The following is a 20,889-nucleotide window of genomic DNA, read 5'->3' on the forward strand; positions in this document are numbered from 1 at the left end:
CAACCCGCCCCATGGCCCACTACCAATTCACCCAACTTCTGAGTCTTGCTGCCAAAGAAGCAGAAAAGCCTTCAGAAAGAGAAACTGGCCTCTGGCAGCAAAATGCCCAGTGCCTCTAGCTGGAGGTAGATAACCAGCAGCCTCCAGCAGGAGAGCTACACTTTCCGCAGCCTTTAGCCACTGCCCCCCTGGAGCTGCCACTTGTGTGCAGCAAGGGGTGGAAATGACTAAGTCTGTAGACTCAGCTGGCTGGAGGCAGGGTCTTTGATTTTAAATCAAAAGAAAGGCAGGAGAGGCAGCTTGTGGGGTGGAGAGATAGGAAAGTTTTGGGACTGGCAGTAGCTGAAATAAAAATCCTAACTTCTTCAATATCTAGGAAAGAAAATTTTCAAGGTATGGATAAACAGCCACATCTTGATCCTCCCAGAAATACTCTGTATGTAGATCTATTAATTTCATCTTTCTCTCTATATATAAATATATATGTGTGTATATAACGTCATCCACACTCATCTTTTCTTAACGTGGTATTAAATATAGACCCTTATGTAATAGTACTATATTCATTCATTGGAATAGAAGTTATATAGAAATATTATATGAATGAACATCTATTTTTATAATGAGGACCGCTATCCAGATGCATCTGGGGTATAATCCTTATGACAATGTGCTTACTCAGAGCTTTATAATAATGTCATTTTCAGTAGAAATCTCTTGGTGAGGTTAGAATAGTAGTAGACATTTTCTTTATTTTTTTTCAAATCTTGCTCACTTAGAATTACTTGGGGGACAAATATTTTTATAAATATCTTACTTTGTTCCAAAACGGGTTAATGCAGCAAGGTAAAATAAATTAGAACTAAGTTGGGGGAAAACACCAAACCAAACAAGAAATAAAATTAACAAATGAGCACAAAGCGATGCAAACCAGAGCCAGGAGAGAGACTGGCTGCATTCTTCCTAAATTAGCCTGTACCATTTAGTACGGTTGAATGCCCTTCCATTTATTGTAATAATTAAATATTTAGTGCCTGTGTGCCAGACATGAACTCTTCCCTCCTTAGCTTTCAGAGCAATGTCTTCTTACAATGGTCCTCCTCTATCCTCTTAATTGGTTCCTGTTCCTTCTTCCATACCTTAAGGAATCTTTTTGTGTTCTCTCTTAATCCCTTTGTTTTTAGCTTCTGAAATGAGTTAATTCCTAATTACAGGAGCAATCTCTCCAAAATTCGAGTTATTTCTAAAAGGCCATGGACTATCTCCATCCTAATGGACCACCACGAACTCCAGTGACAAAACTGCTCTGTGCTGATGTTCCTGAAATCCCAACCCCCAGAGTGCACATGTCTCATACATGACAAACACAAACCTAGCTCATCATCTCCTTTACACCTCACCATGGTCGCTGCCTAATTTCCAGCCTCCCCAAGCATTAAACCATGGAGCATCTTCTCTGGTCCCTCCCCAACCCTCTTGGATCACCCCTACCACCAACGTAAAAAAGGGAGATGGACAGTCAGGAATGTACTGCCATGTGCACTCACATAAAAAAGGCAAAACAGGCTATCTCTTCATGGAAAGAGGATATGGTGAAAACAAACCAGATTTAGAGAGGGGGAAAAAGGAGCAAAAACAGGCTTGGCTCAGAAATGATAAAGATACAAAATTGTGTGAGTTGTAGAAGATTAAAATGAGAGTGCTACGTGCAATTCTGTGGCAACAAATGTGAAAAACTCAGGCTCAAACATTTTATTACTGACCTCAGTAAACACATATTGACTCAACCAATAATTTTCCTAATGCTATTTCTTATGATGAATAATTGGTTCTAAATATAAACAAAAAAATGGACATTAAAATTGCTTGGGAGTACTTACATGCTTATTCTAACAATTTTGTTTTAGATTTTAATCATCCTTATGCATAATTGTCATCAAAAAGCTATTGCTTTTTCAACATTTTTTATTATGTGCCAGATAGTATATTAAGTACCTCATATTGGTTGTCTCCTGGCAATTCTATACATAAGGTACTGTTACAGAAGAATGAAGAAACTGAAGCTTCATAAGGTTAACTTGTTGTAAGGTCAAACAGCTAGAAAGCGGTAGGGCATGGAATGGAGTCTAGTAAGGCTGATTCCAGAGTTGGTCATATCAATTATGATTTAGGCTTAACAATTACTTTAGGATATGCTATTACAAGATAACCCTAAATCTTAGTAACCTGAGATAACAACTAATTTCTCAATTAAATCACAAAGTCTAATTCAGTCAAGCAATTCTCCAGAAGGAGGACCTCCGGTCCCAGGTTGCTTCCATTTTGCAGCTCTACTATCTCAGCACATAGCTTCCACAGGTGCTGCAGCAGAGAGAGCTGGAGAGTGGCACACTGCCTCGTAAATACTCCACCTGGAAGTGACATGTATCATCTTTGCTCATGGCTCAGAACTCAGACTAATCACATAGCTACATCCTAAGTACAAGGGGAGCCAGGGAATCTTCCTGAGTGCCCAAGAGAAAAATGAAATGGAATTTGGTGTTTCTGCCATAATGTTCTCAATCATTTAATTTGAAAATTCTTAAAGAGGCTGTTTTATATAGGATAAATATAACTTTAATCAACAGAATGCCTTTTAAGAAGGGCACTATCTATATCTAGAACTATTTCCTATATTAAGAACTATGTGAATGAATAGGAAACTCTCAAGGGCATGATTAAGCTCCAAAATGTCGTTAGTAACATAAAATGCAAAAGAGAAATTTGTTTTGCTTCTTAGAAGGATGATCAAGAACAGACAATATGGAGCTTGGGTGGCACAGTTGGTTAAGTACCTGACTCTTGGTTTTGGCTCAGGTCTTGACCTCATGGTCATGAGATCAGGTGGGCTCAGTTCGGAGTCTCCTTGAGGTTTTCTCCCCCTCCCACTCGTGCATGCTCTCTCACTCATAAATAAATAAATATTTAAAAAGAAAAGACAATATGTTTAATAACTAATCAGAACAGACCAAATAGGAACAAACACCAGCCTAAAGAGGCAGGGCAGCCACAGCATCTCATTCTTGCTACCAGAGGAAAGGGGAGACATAGAATGAAAAAAAGATAGTTGGGGAAATGGCATGAGACTCCACATAATGTGATCTCTCCCTGACCCCCCAGTCTTTAATAAAGTCGATCAGATGATGCAGGATAAGTAATTTTTATTTCTTGGTGGAAAGTGATTAAAGAGTTACACGTCTGGATCAGAGGCCGTAGGCTGGACTTGGGAGACAGAAGCCATGGAGGCCACAAGAAAATCTCCCAGGAAAAGTAGAAAATCTAAAATTTAAATCCTTCCTTAGTTGTATTTCTTATTCAAACTAAAGTCAATGATAATCCCACATCCACAGGGGTGGTGATATAATTCATATCAGTCATTTCTGGGAGTCCCCCTCTTCAAGGTTTTGGCAAAGTCTTAGAGCATTATGTAGAGCCAAGCACCAGGGAGCCCCAAGGTCATCACTCATGGCCTGCATTAGTCACTCACTCCCATCGCCATATACCACTGCCCAACAGGTTTGAGACTTTAAGAAAGGCAGATCTGTTTCTTGTGGGGTCCTGGGAGCACTGGTCAGGCTGAGAGCCACTGTGCCCCAGGTCAGTCTTTCTACTCTGGTCATTTACCCAAGCATAGCCATAGACTGGGGAGAGGTCTGATGCATCTAAGAATTTCAGGCCTGTAGCATCCCTCCAATCTTGGGTTGAATCTCCTTTTCCCTTGCTACTGCCAAGGTGCTATAGACAGGATGTCTGTGCCTCTCCCAAATTCATATGGTAAATCTTACCCCTGAAAATGATGGTATCTGGAGGCAGAATCTTTGGGAGGTGAATAGATCATGAGGAGGGAACTCTCATGAGTGGGATTAGCACTCAAGAAATGGAATTTTATAAGTGCCTATATAAAAGAGACCCCAGACAACTCTCTGTTATAGGAGTAGTCTAGAGATTGGCAGCCTGCATATCAAGAGAGGCCCTCACCAGAACTCAGCCATGTTGACACCCTGATTTTAGACTTTCAGCCTCCAAAACTAGGACATTTCTGTTGTTTATGAACCACCTGGTCTATGTATTCAATTATAGTAGCCCAAACTAAGACCCAGGGGTTCCTTGGTGCCCTGTCTTTTCCTCCAGAATATCCAAAATAATCTCCACAACATTTTTAGGTCTTTACAAAAGACAAGAAGATGTCCTAACCTCATACTGTCTACTTTCAATTCTTCCAAACTCTGAGGTAAATATTAGGGATTGAGTTCCTTGAAGATGGGGAAAAGGTAAGAAAAACAAAGTCTCAAATAAAACAAAGGAAAACCCTGCCATATACACATATAGAATACACACACAGTAGGAAAAAAAATTTCACAGAAAGTCCAATAGAATGATGACAGTAGTTATTTCTGAGAAGTGGATATGAAATGTTCTTTATTTTCCAAACTTTCTGTGGTGAACTCATGTAACTGCTATAATAAATAGCACTCTCCTAGGCTGAGGTGAGTTCACCAACAAATGGTTTCCAGCCTGCCACAGCTCCTATTTCCTTCTGCTTCTCTGTCAAAAAGCTTTCTCAAACACCCGGAGCACTTGCTCAGCGTCATGCACCTGAAGTGCTGTGGGGTTGCTGACCTCAGGGCCAATCCCTAACTGATGGGAAATGGAAGTCAGTAAATTTCTAAACTCCCCATCCTCGGGTAGGACAATTCTGGCATATGTACCAGAGAGTACTTCAGAGATCTCCAGTGGGATCCACCCCCACCTGTCCAAACTGGGACCTGCTCATCAACATCCTTTTTTTTTGGGGGGGGGGGGGGCTTTTCTCCTTTCCCCATCTCCTCAGCTGTATTTCCTGAGATCTCTTCCCACATAAACTACTCCCAGCAGGGACTGCTTTGGGAGGATGTGAATTAAGACAGAGAGAAAGTCAACATTTCACAGTCAGGAGCTTGTTCACATCTGTCTATAATATAATCTGCTAAGAGCTTCTTGGAACCAGGAAACCTGGATTACCAAGCACCAACCTTATCTCTGTACTTTCCATCACCTACTATAGATCCTTGCCCACATTAGACACACTATGAAATGTCTGTGGAATTCAATTAGATTTTAATTTACCATAGCCATAATGAAAATTTGTTCCCTTAAATGAGCCAGCACCAACACAGACTCAAAACCAGGCCTTTGAATCAGTGTTTGCCATACAACTAAAGTGTAAACATTAGAAGAGCACTGTAAAGTGACAGTGGATTTTTGTAACTCATCACAGTACCCAGAAACATAAGATGGCTGAAGTCAATGTTGTTAGTTTACAAATCAGTTCAAGGAGGCACTGTTTCAATGATGGCAACAATTCAGAGCCTTCCTCTGCCCACCCCCTCTAGAGCATCACATCCTTTGCCACCAGCAGAATCTCCCCAATGTTAGCTACACTCAGAGAGTAAATACTAGTTCATTGACATTTCTTAGTATAAGTATTCCCTTAGTATACATTTCTCCATGAGCCACTACTTCCACGATTTTTTTTGATATGAGTATTTATATTCCTAATGATGACAGAAACACTAATTGCATGATCTTCAAGCTCTATCGTCAAAGAAAAAAATTGAATTAAGTTTAATTGTGGTATTTTTCAAAAATTGGCAGTCCATCTGTGGGCAGCTAGTACCTTTCAGTTAACCAGAACATTTTATTATGGCAAGACTCCAAACATACTGAGAAATTTGAAGAATTGACTCAATTGACTATCACATGTGGCACTGTTAACAATACTGTCCCTCTGCCCCGTGGCTAGTATGTAGCTTGAGCTTTTCAGCTCAGCATCTAGAAAGCAAGGAGGGAGGCTGAGTGGAACAGAAGGGAGTCCATAATAGCTTTGACTTTGGAGTCAGACACAAGTTTATGATCTTTGTTTCCATATTTAAACTAGCTCATTATAACCTAATAGATATTTGAAAAATAAGGTGAGCATTTTCATGGTTTCTCAAATACCCAGGAAAGAGCCTCAGACACTTGATGGCATTGAAAACTTCCGGAAAATGTTTCCCATCTCCCTCTGCCCTCGAAGCACAGTATCCATTTAGGACTGATCTTGCAAAAGTCAGCAAAACTTCTACTCTCTTCGGGTGCCCTCAGTCCCCCACTCTGTCCTCTTTTCACTCTTTCTCTTGAGCGTTCCCCTATCAGGGAAGAGGGGCAGATTACAAACCTGGAACTTTGCTCCATAGACCACTACCTTCATTTGGAGTTTGGTTCAAAATTAAAGTTCACTGTGAATCTTTATTAGATGGGGAGAGAAATTCACGTTTCAATTGTCTTTATGACTAACTTGAAGCAGAAGTTGCAGAGGACAAAGGTAAAGGGGTGACCGAGAAGGTTGATGGACTCCTACCTAATGGAGTCCTACATCTTTGGACATATGTTCCAGTTTCTCTTCCTTCCTGTTGCTATCACTACTTCACCTTCTCCTGGTCTTATTATGTGCCAGGCACCATTCAAGATATTTTCATAGGTTACATCTTAGTACCTCTGTTTACATTCAAACTCAGTTCTCCTTCCTCTGAGTTGAGTGCTATGTTCTCTACCCAAAATTATTAAGAGAAAGGTAGTCAAAGTTAACTAGTAAAAATGACCTTGTACTTCTTCTGCCCAAGTACCCAGTTTTAGGCTAAGTCCAAAGGTAACTATGAATTCAAAAGAACCAAAAATATATACAACTACATCATCCTCAATGAGCAACAAGAAATAACTGAAAGAAAAGTACTACTATAGCTGTGATCAAGGTAAGCTGTGATCAAATACTACTGTGGCTGTGACCCAGATAAGGTACCCAGAATGGCAAAGTGGCTAAAATTTGGATTTTTTTTTAGTTAGGTTGACTGTTCCCATTGTCCACTAACCTAAGATTTCTTAGCCTCAATTTCCTTTTTTTTTTTTTTTTTAGCCTCAATTTCCTTATCAATTAAATGGAGACCCAACAATCCTTGGCCATAGCACTGCTAAAGGATCACATGAGATAATGCATGTAAAACAGCACTATACTAAAATATAATAAATTACCCATAAAAGGAAGAAGCCGATTCTGAGCAGAGTCCTTTCTTTCTGTTAAAACACATTTTCCTTGTCTTCATTTTCATTTCATGTAGTTTATACTCAAAATTAATAGCCTTTTTTCCTGATTTGCTTGTGTTCTCTGTGTGTTATCAATTAGAATCTCAGCTATTCTGGGAACTCACCACGGGTGTTGCCACTTTCATTGATAGTAATTATGCTAGCAGTGGCTGCTCTTGAACCTTAACTAGAGCTGTCTTCAAAGGCACTGAGTAGTTTTCTCCAGCCAGCGGCACCCTGATTATGCATTTTCCTACTCACTCTCCTTAGCTCACAATATAGTATTTATGAGCCATACTCTCTAAGCTCTCTACCTCAGTAAAACCAGTCTGAAATGTTGCCCAGTTTCAGCTCAATTTGAGAACCTGGAGGGTAATGAGGAAATAGGGAGTGAGTTGATAAAGCAGCCAACAACAATGGAAAGTCTGACATGATTCACACATGAAATCAACGGTGAATAGGTAGAAGAAAATACAACACAGCTGAGACAGAAAAGTGCAAATTTCTGTGCCATATTTTGAGGTCTTCACAATTCGAAAGGAAAGAAGTGAAACGTGCCAATGAGCCTATGATCACATCAAATTTGGAGCTTGCTAATCATTCAATTATTTGGGTGCCTACAAGAACAGACATTCTTCAAGATGCTGTGATGCAATGCTGAACAAAGCAAAATCTCTACCACCAGGGTTGAATGGGTTGCCTGCTAGCTTGAACCAGCTTAGTTTTTCCCTTCATGCCCTGGGGTCTGAAAATGTTATGGGTTTAAAAGAAGCCAAAAAATGTTTATTTCCTTTTTATTATTATTTTTTTTTGCAGGAGGCTCTTGAAGGAGCCACACTTGTGCATAAAAATATATCCCAAATGCTAGGGGAAAAATAGCTTTCATAAACTGGAAAGTACACAAAGGCCAGTCCATCAAAATCAGAAACTGTGTTGATAATAAGTGAAGGAGTCAGAACACTAAGCCTTTTGAAACAATTCCCTATGCTAAATATTCGTGATAGGGTTACTAAAGCTGAAGAAATCAAGGTTAATTTACTAGTTTTCCCAAGCTAACCCAGTTAAAAGCCAGCAAGCATCGTGGATACAATATGATAGAACTGTTAGGATTTCCCTTAATGAAAACAGCAGAACCATCTTCTGCAGGTCATGCACTTTATAGGTTAGAACCTAGAAATAAGAGTAATAGGAGTCTGTCCTCTGATTCTCCATAAAATAGGGGAGAGTGATATATGTTGGTAGTGGACTAGTGAATAATTCTTAACATTTAGAGGTTTTACTGAGAGAAGTCTGCTTAGGAATTAAAACATCAGATGACATCACAAGCAGTTGTCAAGGGAATAGTGTTTAGTGAATATGCTTTGCCTTTCCTCTTAGTAACTCATGTCAGGAATTCTGCTGTAACTTTGAAAATACCCACTAATTTATAACTTTCCCTTCCCTAGATCCCAGCTCCCATTCCCAAACTATATTAACTTTCATAGCAACATGTGGTCCCTTTATAGCAATTATGGTTGTATTTTTATATTCACTTGAATGATTAGTCTCATATCCAGAGGGTTACTACCAGGCTATAAGTGCCTTAGAGCACAAACCAAGTTACATTTGTTATTTATTACTGAATTACCGACACTTAGCACATAGTAGGACCTCAATAAATATTTGTTAATTGAATAAACTTTCAACCTCTAAGGTTGTGGAATTGGTTATTTTCCAAAGATAGCACTGAGATTCATAAATTTGGTGTGAATAAGTCATGAAGAATTGGGGAAAGGAAAGCAAAATGAGGTTCTTTGTGATAAACAGTAAATTGTGCCTGTGGGAAAGTCCAGTTTAATTCCAGGAAAGAACAAGCATAAATCCATGGGAATCAGATGTCCTGATGTAAGCTGCTTCAGCATTTTAAAGCTAATATTATCAATAGTTGCCACTGTCATCATCCACATTATTTGAGGCTATTTTTATGCTAGGCACTTTACATACACTATTCTTAACTTCCAATAATCCTTAGGCATTCATTACTCCAATTTCACATCTGAAGAGATTAAGGCCCCCAGAATTCTTTTTTTTTTTTTAAGATTTTATTTATTTATTCATGATAGACACAGAGACAGAGGTAGAGACATAGGCAGAGGAAGAAGCAGGCAAGCTCTCGGCAGGAGCCTGATGTGGAACTCGATCTCAGGACCCTGGAATCATGCCCTGAGCCAAAGGCAGGTGCTCAACCACTGAGCCACCCAGGTGTTGCAAGGTCCCCAGAATTCTTAAGCAGTAGAACAAGAACTCAAATTCAATCCTACTCAAAGTATGCTGGACACTCTTCCCAATATTGGCTCAGAAATCACAATCATCTTTTCCAGTGGGAGATCTTCTCAAAAATTCACCATCTTAAACCTCACAGTTCCAGAGTTTTGCTTCCCCATCTGACTTGGCTTCACCCTACTGGTGACCATTCGAGTCATAGTCATCTTCCTGCCACTACCCCCCCCCGCCCCCCCCCCCCCCGCCCCGCCAACAGCTCTGGCTATTCTAGCAAAAGAGTACATGTGACAGACAGCCCTGGGAGGAATTACCCTCTAGTGATGTGATGAAATCATTCCTTTTTTGGCTTGTGGGATACAGCCAGCTTGAAACTATCACTGTTTTCTCACTAGAAAGCCAAAGAATATGAATAAAGGGATCCTTTTGCTAAAGTAGCCTTTAAAAAGCTTAAATCTTTTTCCTTCATTTTCACATACAGGAAATTCAATGGTTCAACAAAGGAAACTACCAAGTCTTAATCATGTTGCGCTTTCCCATCTATAGGCACCATTATTTGCATGACAGAAACCTCATAAGTGTTTATTGAATCTAACTAGTGTTTTTAATAGATCATATATCCCAGGAAGAAAGGAAGATCCAGTTTGAAGATGATAATGAAGACAAGAAACTGACTTAATCAGATTTGGTGGCAAGTCTTGAGTGGAACTATACAAAGGGACATGGCTGTACCTAGTCCATGCTGTGACACCTCAGTGAGTAGCAACCCACAATCCCAGAAAGACCAGAAAGACCATCAGAGCAGGCTTGGAGAGACTAGGATTCGATTTAATGTGGCTTTCTTTCCTCTCATTTACAGATGGCTTTGGAAAAGTGATATTATATCTCATTGGTCCATATTTAAAAACCTCAGGTTCCCTGTGGGCAGCTAGGATAGGAAAATTAGGAAATCATGTTGGATCCAATGTAAATAACATACATCAACTAATTTACCCTGATTATGAAGAATAATTTGGGGGCATCTGGGTGGCTCAGCTGATGAAGCGTCTGCCTTTGGCTCAGGTCATGATCCCGGGATCCTGGGATTAAGCCCCACATCAGGCTCCCTGCTCAGTGGGGAGCCTGCTTCTCCCTCTTCCTCTGCTGCTCTCTCTGCTTGGGCTGTCTCACTTTCTCTCCTAAATAAATAAATAAAATCTTTAAAAATTGTTTTGGGGGCACCTGGGTGCCTCAGTAGGTGCCAACTCTTGATCTTGGCTCTTGATTCTCTCACTCTTGTCCTCTTCCTCCAGCTCATGTGCTCTCTTACAAAAAAAAAAAAAAAAAAAAAAATTTATTCTCTTTATTGGATCTCAGTATCTAATATGAAAAAAAAAAGAAGAGCAACACACCTTCTATTTTTCATCTAATTTCAAAATGTTTAGTCTTTTGCCAAAATACTGATAAATATAATAAGTAAATGACCTGAAGGAAAGAACATCTTTTGGAAAACATTTCAAGTTAAAAGTGCTCCCCACTTTAGGGAAATCCAATTTATGAAATTCTAAAATTTCAACCCAAAGTCTGTGTACAAATTATGTATTGGAAGAAGGAGTGAAGGATTTATTACTAAAATAATATTTTTACCTCGTAAGATTTTCTGAAGGTTTCCTTCAAATGGTGCATTAGTGCCTTAAAAATATGGGATAAGACTTAATGGGATGGATGAAATTAATGTTGTGTCCAAAGGCTCCTTCTTTCAGACACTCTGTCTCTGGATTCAATTCAACAAACTTACAAGGAAGGCCTGGCTGTGGTAAATACTAGAGGTGTGGAAAGAAGGTATAGAAGCAGTGGGTAGCCTTACCTCCCAGGAACATAAAGATCTAGGATTTCCTTTTGTTCCAAATGGTCTTGGATTCCAAGACCAGCAACCGCAATTTAGAAGAATCCCCAAGTGAACTAACCTTATGGTTTTAATAAACTAGATGGAGCATTCACTGACATGAAAGCAGAACTTAATTAAAACTGAAGTGTAGATGAGCTGGAACTGAAGAGAGAGGAAGTTCTATTAAAACCAAAGCTGTCTTTCCTCTCATGTCCTCTATCCCCAGGCACACAAAACAAGCAGTAGTGTGTAGGAGGGATATCAGAGCCCTATTAGGATACAAATTATCATGCTAATACTACTACCATGGACAATTATTATAATGATTATAAAGAATTATATCAAACTGTATGGCTGATATCACAGTAATAACTATAGAAGTAAATCTTAATTTAAAAAAAAAGTAAATCTTAAAAACTAGTTTCTATTATTAACAGCAATCATAACAATTGAAATTGCTTCCCCTACCCTCCAATAAGAGGCATTCTCTCCATGGCAAGGATTAAGACGAAACATATTTAAAAGTCTGGAGAAATAATTCTAAGGAGAAAATTAGATGACCCTTTTTGGACCCCCAAGTGGCACTGAATATAGGCCTACTTCTTCCTATTCCTACTGAGATGATTTCCTGTGCTTTCTCACTTCCTCATCTACTCTTCTAATAAACTCATCACCAAAACACCCACACATTCACTGTTTCTTTTAACCTGAAAAAATATGGTTAACTCCCCTGGCTAATCCCAAATCTAACTGCTTAAGGCTCACCCCATTGTTTTCAGAGATTTTGAGAAGAGAGAAATCCCCCATCTTTCCACGGCTACCTCCATTCTTGCCTAATATCCAATGACATAAGACTTCAGAAACATTTTTTTTTAATTGTGTCATCATGAAAAGATGAGGAATCCTAAATCTATATTCCTTGCTAACACTCACAGTGCAATCTGGGGCAAAGCATCTGGTCAGTCAGAGGTTCCCCAATGCCCTAATAAATCACCATTAAGCTATAGATGCAGTCCAACAGGTAGAAGAGCAGCTCTGTGTTGCAGCTCCTTCAGGCATACTAAATGTTTCCTGTCCCAAACCCTGCCTTACTTAACTCCTTAGTGTCTCAAATTCCATATTCTTATATTTAATGTATACATACATTTTACGAGATCGATCTCTGATAAACAACATGTCATTGAGTTTTGGTGTTTTTAAAATCTACCCGACAATCTGTCTTTAAATTGGAGTATTTTTAGCATGTTTACTTCAAATGTAATTACTCATGTATTTGAGTTTAAACTACCATATTACTGTTTACTGTCTACTGGTTCCATCTGGTCTGTGTTCTTTTCTTCTCTCCCCTCCACGTCACCCTGGATTCTTTCAGATTTATTGAATGTATTATCTTTAGTCTGTTTTCCTCTTGATTATCTTGTTTTCATTGTACCAATCCTGCTTGGGGTGTGTATCTGTTGGCTTGAAGGTTTTTGTCACTTCTGGAAAATTCTACACCACTTATCTCTTTTCAAATATTGTCGTATTTTCTCACTCTCCATCTCACCTTTTATTTTCTTGAAAATATTAAGCATAGTTATTTTAAAGTCTCATAGGGTCTCCTAACTCCGTATCTGGATCCTCTGTGGGTCTGGTTCCTTTGTCTCTTGTTTCTTTTGGTTTGTGGTCACAAATTTGTTTCCTCATATTATGTGGGAAAATGTAGAGAAAACTTAAGGCTCTGCAATACAGCATCTTCCTGTTAAGGAGTTTTAAATTTGCTTCTGGATCTAGGTTAGGGATGTTCATAATTCCAGATTACCATAAATCAATCAAGGTTTGATAGGACTGAAAAACCTATCTACTTCCAATTTACCCTTCCTCCTAGGGAGTGCACCTTTGAGGTTTGAACACAAAACCTGATGAGTTTGACACAGCTCCCTCTTTGGTGAACCCTCTTGTCTTTGTCTCACCAGCCCTATAAGATTATAAAAGCTCTTCGTAAGCTTCTCAGCCTTTGAATTTCTTCCTGCAGAAATCTCTTGAGGAAAGCAGCCCTTAAAGCCTAGCCTCATCTATTTGGGTTTTGTTCTTCTCCCAGATCTTTGATCCCTAAATTGTCATTGTCTTACAAATTTGTTAAGCCTTAGAACAGTTGTTTTCCATAGTTCATCCAGTTTTTCCACTATTCCCAGAGGGAAGATTGGCCCAAATGACTTAGTTCTCCATTATCAGAAATGAACTCCAAGTGCCTGGAATATCACCCATTGGATAGATGTCTTTGGCTGAAGACTTTGCTCCTACTTAAAATCTAAACACCAACAAAGAGTATATTAAGCCTGTCATTCATTTACATTTCAAGGAAATACATTTTGAGAAGGTAGGGATGGTTAAAGAACACAGGAGGAAATGTGGGATGCTTTAAATTACAGTTTAGCAGGTGAGAATGATTTTTCTAGAGCCCCTTGGATATACAGATAATATGTATACATTACTGGTTTGTCCCTGTTAATTGACACATATATTTTTTATTGTAGAGTTTTGTAGATGCTGCTGTCTGGATGGTTCTTTGCTAATGGTGCCTCACTGAAAAGAAAGTGTTAAGAACAACAATCCATCTATCTGTGGCTGCCAATGGCAAGGTCAATCATCATTTGTACTGTTTGCCCTTAGCATGAAAAAATCTGCTCAACCTTAGCCTGATAAGCAACTCTGATGTCTTTCCTCAGGGAAGCACTGGCTGCTAAATGTGAGATGATTCTCTTGGTATTTCATAAAATTTATGCTCACAGCCAAGGGTTGAGATGGCCATTTATTTAAATATTTATTCTTAAGAATTTGTGTATGTGTGTAAAGCACTAAGCTAGGTGATATAAAAGGTAAAAAAGATGAATCTTATTCCCACCCTTTCATAACATGATTCTGGTTACCATGGTTTTAAGAGTTTTATTGTAAGTCATTTCAAGCCCTTTTTGAAAGCAGTCAAAGCATAAATAATTAATAAGTCTATGAACAAATCTTTATCCCTGTTCTCAAGGAGTTTATGATCCAGAACTAACTCAGCTTACTGCAGAGTTAATCAGGATTGGGTTGCCCTTGAATGGGAGGTCGCGGAGCTACTTCGGAGCATACAGGGATGCTTCTTTGAAGCAAATACTTTGAGTTCTCTTCCAAAAAAAAAAAAAAAAATCAATGCTCATCTATCTTTCTTCTCTCTCTCTCTTTTTAACATAACCCAGTTCCCTACCCATTGTCAGGAGCCTTAGGGAAAGCTGACCAACCATCCAACGTCCCACATTCTATCCTAAAACAGCAGAATGTGCGTTCTTTTCAAGTACACATGGAACGTTCTCCAGAATAGATCACATGTCAGACCACAAAACAGGTCTCAACAAATTCAAAAAGATTGAAGGTCTGCCATGCATCCTTTCCAACCATAATGCTATGAAACTAGAAATCAGCTGCAAGAAATCTGGAAAGAACATAAATACATGGAGGTTAAATAACAAGCAATGACACAATGAATGAGTCAATCAAGAAATCAAAGAGGAAATAAAAAAAATAGAGAGAGGTAATTGAAAATTATAACATAGCAGTCTAAAATCTTTGGGATGCTCCCGAAGCTATTCTAAGAGGAAAGTTTATAGCAATACAGGCCTACCTCAAGAAGCAAGAAAAATCTGAAATAAACAACCTAATTTATACCTAAATCAGCTTTCATTTTTTTTCTCTTAACATATTTTCTAAATTTAGTGGCAATGAGTAGTGATTTAAGACTTTTGAGCAGAAGAAGAACAAGATTTTTCCTCTTGTTTTGACTTAAACCATCAGTCTCAGGAACACTCAAGTAGATGACTTATTAGTAATAATAATCATTAGTGATTATTATCACTCTAAGACCTCACACCAGGGTAATCAGGTTTACCTACAATGAGCTAGAATCGATAATCCTCAAACAATTCAGAAAAAAAAAAAGCCATTACTTTCTCTTTTTTTTTAATATATTTTTTTTAAATTTTTATTTATTTATGATAGTCACAGAGAGAGAGAGAGAGAGAGAGAGAGAGAGGCAGAGACACAGGCAGAGGGAGAAGCAGGCTCCATGCACTGGGAGCCCGACGTGGGATTCGATCCCGGGTCTCCAGGATCGCGCCCTGGGCCAAAGGCAGGCACCAAACCGCTGCACCACCCAGGGATCCCCTCTCTTTGTTTTATATAACATTTCTCCTTTCATAAATACCACCCCACCATCCCATACTCCTCTAATCTTTCTAACTTCCACTGTCCCTCTAGGACAAAGAGAAATATATAGATACCAAAATATCTTACAGTAGGAAAGAAGTATAGATAAGGATAGATTCATCATGATGATCCTAGAAAAATGGGAGTCTTCTTTGAAGAGTTATGATGGAATGGACACAAAGAAGACTAAGTCCCCAAGTCACTCACAAGCAGTCCCAGTAGGTTATAGTCACAGTTCACAGGGCCTGCCCCCCCACAGTGTAAGCACTGTGAAGGCAGGGGTATGTCTGATCTCTCTGTATCTAGTGTTTGACATATGCCTTGCACAAAGCTAGTTCACAGTGAATATTTCTTGATGAATCTGATAATGGTGATAATGACTTGTACCAAAAAAAGAAAAAAAAGCAATATTAACACAATTTCAGGGTTTAAATGATTGAGATTACGAACCTGTTACATTTTCATGTAAGCTCTCATTTTTTCATCAAAAACATCCCATTTAGTGTTTTTTCAATCTCATTAGTAAGAAGGGAAAACTCACCATCTTCAAATACTAATTATCCTGACATTTTGACACCTGAGGCTAAATGTATTATCAATGAGCTTTAACCTTATCAGTTTAAGCCCTGCACCACTGTGTTGACAGGAGGGCTAGCTGGGGCCCAGAGGATATTCTGTTACGGTTACAAATCAAAATCATCTTCAAGGAATCATCAAACCCTGTTTCATGTAGGCCACTGAAGGAAAAATAAAACATGTGTGTCCAAAACCCAGCATATTAACTCACAAGAAAAAACAGATCTACCCAGGAGAATGGACTATGCCAGCTACCAATCTTGAGCATCCTCTTTCTCACAAAGTGATGGGGATGCGCCAATGGCTTTTGTGTTCCAGGTCACTTGTGTGCCTGCCTCTGCAGATTTGCAAAGGTTGTAGCATTCTCAGTCAGAGGGTATATCCTGTTTGACCCTGAACCAAGCTTACCATTCTCAAAGTTCTATTTTATACTCTGCAGGCTTCTCAGTAAGTGTGAAGCTCTGCTTTTGTCCCCTTTGAGTCCTAGTTTTTCCTTCTATTAGTCTTTATTCTTAAAAACTTAGCTGATTAAGCTTTGATCCCCAAAGCAAACCTCATAAAGATACTGACCAATGCACATGTAAGGGTTGAGCTTAGTACCATAAAACCCAAGTAGGCTCTTCTATTTCAAAATAGTTTGGACTAGGTCTACTGGATCCAGTCTGTCTTTACAGGCATCTAAAGATTAAGATATTATTATCTCACAAAAGAGACACAGCTCTTCAAGAAAAGCTTATACAGTAGTTTGTCAGTAAAGTTCTCAATTCTAAAAATCATATTAACTCAAGCTGAGTTGGTGAAGATACAGACAAAGAAATAGATGAATGTTACACATGTGGGAAAAAAGGGAAGTAGTGGCATTGGTGGAGGAGGAATAGGTCAAGAGAAATAGGAGCAAAATCTTTAGAAAGTCAGGCTAATAAGTCTCTTCTGGGAGAAAGCCAATAACCAAGTGAAAATTGGTTGAAGGAAGGAAAAACAGAAATCAAGGGGATGGCAGTGTTGGAGTTGTTCTACCAAAACCATCAAACAAACACATAAGAATAAAGTCCATCTTTAGTTAACAGGACCACACACAGGCACTATGATAAGTATGATTTGCAGAGATTCCTTGGAAAAAAAGCATGCTATGCTATAGCCAGTTGGAAGCTCTGGGAAAGGTCTGATGGATGCTGGTATGCAAGCATCTGAGAATGGCTTTGATTACACTGAGAAAATTTAACAAACATACACAAATTCACTCTCCCGCCTCATAGCTAAAGGGAAAGGAAAGAAGGTAATAGGGAAAAGGGCATGTCAGTTCCAGTCAACTTGTACATAGCACTGAATAGCAGAAATACTATGGAGAGGAGACATGAAGTTTCCATCAGCCTTCAGGACTTTAAGTCCAAAATATTAGGTCCTCCTAGTCCACAAACACCATACATGTTTCAGGGGGACATTTTTTTTTAGAAGGAATTTACTGGTATGCAAATCAACCTTGCCAAACCACAACTAACCAAATGGTTTACTTGAAGAAATCAAAATTTCTTAGTAAATATCACACCAGGATCCTCCTTTCCAGCACACAGTGGAAAGTTTCCCTAGTTCTGTATTGTGGACTGAAGGTGCTTCTCACAAGGCCTATCTTATCTTCAATAATGTAGATTCTTCAGGCCACCTGGGTGGCTCAGTCAGTTAAGCTCTGCCTTTAGCTCAGGTTAGGATCTTGGGGTCCTGGGATCAAGCCCCAAGTCAGGCTCTGTGCTCAGCAGGGAGCCTGCTTTTCCCTCTCCCTGTCCCTCTGCTTGTGCTTTCTCTCACTATCTCAAATAAGTAAATAAAATCTTCAAGAAAGAAATGTAGATTCTTTACCTCACCTCCTCCCTTACCCAAGGCATCCTGCTGTTGGGTTACAGAATTCTTCATGGACCAGGAAGCTAAAGCATATTCACAATAAAATGAAGGTAAATCTAATAACCTCAGCTTCTGAGGAATCAGAACACCTGATATCAACAGGGCCTCTCCTAATCTCTCCATCAAGGGAAAAAGCATACGGGTTTCTTGAAACAATGGAAAATCTACCAGGCTATAATAATATAGGGGATGCTTTCCTAGCAAAGATACTTTGGCCCCAAACAAGAGGAGCATAATAAACCCCAACATGGGCAGACAACACACAGAGGCCCAGCTTGAACATGACAGAAACACTGAGTGAAGTGATGGGAAATAGGCAAATGGACATCATGAAGGATGAGGGGTAGGGAACAAGAGGCCTAGCAATGTTGTACCTATCCAAGGAGCTCAATATCTTGAGGTTAAAAGTGGGGGCACTCACATGGGAGTGGGCATGGAGTTGGCAGCAGAGAAGAATGGGTGGAAATGAGACCATAAAACTTTTTTCTGCAGTCCCAACTTATAACTTACTTATGGCTGCTTCTGTGAGGAGCCACAATAAAGCTGCTTGTCTTCTTAGTGAGCACTGTTACAGAGCTGCTACTTTGCCATATTTTACAGAGAACTATGATTTCTGAGGCAAAAAAAAAAAAAAATGGTGCAGGGCAAGAAAATACATTGCTAGGATGTGAGGGGTTTCCATCAGACAAAGGTTTAAAAATGTAGTATTTATTCTTACCTATCACCTTTCAAAAAATCTTCATCAATACACATTCCTCAAATGCCTACACAGGACAGAGTTCAGTGAGAAAACAATGCTTACTTATTTTTAATTAGGTCTCAAAATATTAAAGAATGAATCCATTTTTATCCTCATGAAAGGAAAATGCTCACAAGAATAAAAAGATGGAAGTGAACTCAAAAGTCCTGTTATACTCAAAAGTCCTGTTATTCTGGTCTCTGAGCTGTTCAGTTACAAACTTTAAATATTCATCACTGGCCCTTTTGCAGAACTGAGCAGCCACAACTCTTTTATTAAATTTTCATTCTTCAGCCAGACTTACTCACACCCAAGAAATTGCACTTAGCATCAAAAACTAAAAGCCACAAATGTTTATAATGCTACATAATTTAGCATTTGACCTGGAAAGAAAGGGGTATTATAGTGATATTCCTCTAATACTATGGCTGCCCTGTGTTCATATTGCCCTAAAAGTACCCAACTTGTCTGTTACCAATTCTGATAAACTAGCAGCAAGACCCCCAAGTACTATGAGTGAGGGATAGGGGGAAATAGGTTCTTAAGAGTTTAGCATCTGTTTTTCTTCTACTCACTCCTCTCCATTCTTAATCCCGGGGAGGGAAACAAGAAGAGGGAAGGAATAGAATAACAAGATTAATCCTGGGAAAAGAAAGGAGAGATTCATCAAGTGGTAGAGTTCCACTAAAACACCTAAATACCCCACCCATTGCCAGGTGTTGCTGAAATCAGCCAGTAGAATTATTCTATTATCACCTGGGGAGGTAAAGGAGAAGTTCTCACATACCGACCAGAAACCTGCCTTCACTGCATCTTATTAGCATTTCTAGTCTTTACTGTGAAAAGATGACTCTCATATATGATAATGGGTGATAACAATCTATGACAGAACATTCTGGAATGTTTAGGTGGGGTTAGTGAAGCAGTTACTAAGTAAATATTCCTGATGTCTGATTCTTTGTAAGATGTTTTAAAATACAAATTGTTTTGTTATAAGCAAAACATGGCACACCAACAAAACGGTTTTTCTCTCCTAATATGGTCATAACCTTATTTTAGATGAAAGAGTGGTGAATATCCATTGCCACTGGGTTTTAGAAGTTAAAGGATTCAGAGATCCTTTCCTGCTTGGTCAAAGATTAATTTATCATATAATCATGGGTTTATTTCTGGCTTTTCTATTCTATTTTATTGATATGTATCTATTTTTTTGTGCTGGTACCATACTGCTTTGATTACTACAGCTTTGTAATAGAACTTGAAGTCTGGAATTGTGATACCTCCACCTTTGCTTTTCTTTTTCAAAATTGCTGTGGCTATTTGTTTTGTTTGTTTTTGTTTTTTGTGGTTCCATACAAATTTTAGGGTGGTTTGTTCTAGTTCTGTGAAAAATTCCTTTGGTAATCTAGTAGGGATTGCATTAAATCTGTATATTGCTTTGAATAGTATGGACATTTTGACAATATTTGTTCTTCCAATTCATGAACATGGAATAGCTTTGCATTTGTCTGTGTCATCTTCAATTTCTTGTATCAATGTCATAACTTTCAGAGAAGAGGTCTTTCATCTTCTTGGTTAGGTTTATTCCTAGGTATCTTATTATTTTTGGTGCCATTGTACCTGCGATTATCTTCTTAATTTCCCTTTCTGCTGCTTCATTATGAGTGTACAGAAATGCAACAGATTTCTACACACTAATTTTGTATCCTTCAGTTTTACTGAATTCATTTATCATGAGAGCACTGGGTGATATATGGAACTGTTGGAAATCACTATATTTCACAACTGAAACCAATGTAACACTATATGTTAACTTTACTTGAATTTAAAAAGATTCAGAGATACATTTTGCTTTACTTTGTATAACTCATTTGAGGGCTCTTCACCAACTTTTGAAGCCTGTGTGGGATAGTGGCCCGCAAAGGGAAGATGGGCAGAATATTTATTGGTTTTATACATGGGTGGTGATCAGTAAAATAGTTACTTTAGTTTGTTCACTTAAGGCCATGTGGCCTCACTCCCACCTCCTGTCTACCATTTTTGGTATTTAGATCTCCAAGTCTGTAGCATGTGCCCTATAAATAACATGATGACATCCAAATGTAGGACTTGCATATTTAGGGTCAATCAGACAGTACAGGAGTCTCAGAAAATACTGGTTCCTAAAATTTAAAGAAAAAGTGATCCCTGGGAA

The 20,889-nt window shown here is 38.8% G+C and overlaps 1 long non-coding RNA gene across 2 annotated transcripts in view; it reads right to left on the reverse strand.

The window, feature by feature from the left end:
- The window catches only part of LOC140601467 (uncharacterized), a 28,137-nt gene extending 8,570 nt beyond the window's left edge, over positions 1-19,567 (reverse strand). Inside the window, exon 1 of one of the 2 annotated variants that reach the window (XR_012004477.1) lies at positions 19,452-19,567. This is a non-coding gene — a long non-coding RNA (uncharacterized lncRNA). Of the gene's footprint in view, positions 1-7,086; positions 7,375-19,451 lie in introns of those variants that run through there. The other variant, XR_012004476.1, reaches the window with a different exon arrangement.
- Between the last annotated feature and the right edge of the window lie 1,322 nt (positions 19,568-20,889).

The sequence above is a fragment of the Canis lupus genome, chromosome 12 (genome assembly GCF_048164855.1).
Source record: "Canis lupus baileyi chromosome 12, mCanLup2.hap1, whole genome shotgun sequence".
Classification (NCBI taxonomy): Eukaryota; Metazoa; Chordata; class Mammalia; order Carnivora; family Canidae; genus Canis; species Canis lupus.